The sequence below is a fragment of the Penaeus monodon genome, chromosome 33 (assembly GCF_015228065.2).
Source record: "Penaeus monodon isolate SGIC_2016 chromosome 33, NSTDA_Pmon_1, whole genome shotgun sequence".
Taxonomy (NCBI): domain Eukaryota; kingdom Metazoa; phylum Arthropoda; class Malacostraca; order Decapoda; family Penaeidae; genus Penaeus; species Penaeus monodon.
The window spans coordinates 11827008-11827347 of NC_051418.1; the positions used below are offsets into that span (position 1 = coordinate 11827008).

The 340-nt window shown below is 35.6% G+C and overlaps 1 protein-coding gene across 1 annotated transcript in view; it reads left to right on the forward strand.

Moving 5' to 3' along the window:
* The window catches only part of LOC119594043 (protein YIPF5-like), a 6171-nt gene that overhangs the window by 197 nt on the left and 5634 nt on the right, over nucleotides 1-340 (forward strand). The gene's annotated exons all lie outside the window — the stretch shown is intronic.

Consider the following 340-nt stretch of genomic DNA (forward strand, 5'->3'; position numbering starts at 1 on the left):
ATGTAACGAGTGTGTTCTGTGGTGTTCTCTTCAAGGGAGTGAATACGAGACATTTTCAGTCCTTGTTATTGTAGTAAGATCATTCATTTAAATATATGAATACATATATGCGTGTGTGTATAGATCAGTGTGTTAGTGACTATGATATTGGTTTTGATGTAAGGGAACTGAATTATGCATATTACGTAAATCTTTAGTTCACTCCCATAATATCATTATCGTTTCACAGTATTCAATGCATGATTCGAAAGTCATTCATTTTTCTACACCCTTTTCGCCGTCTGGCAAAGTGGCAACGGTAGGATAGAGCCGAACACAGATTTCTTGTTTCTTTCTTTAG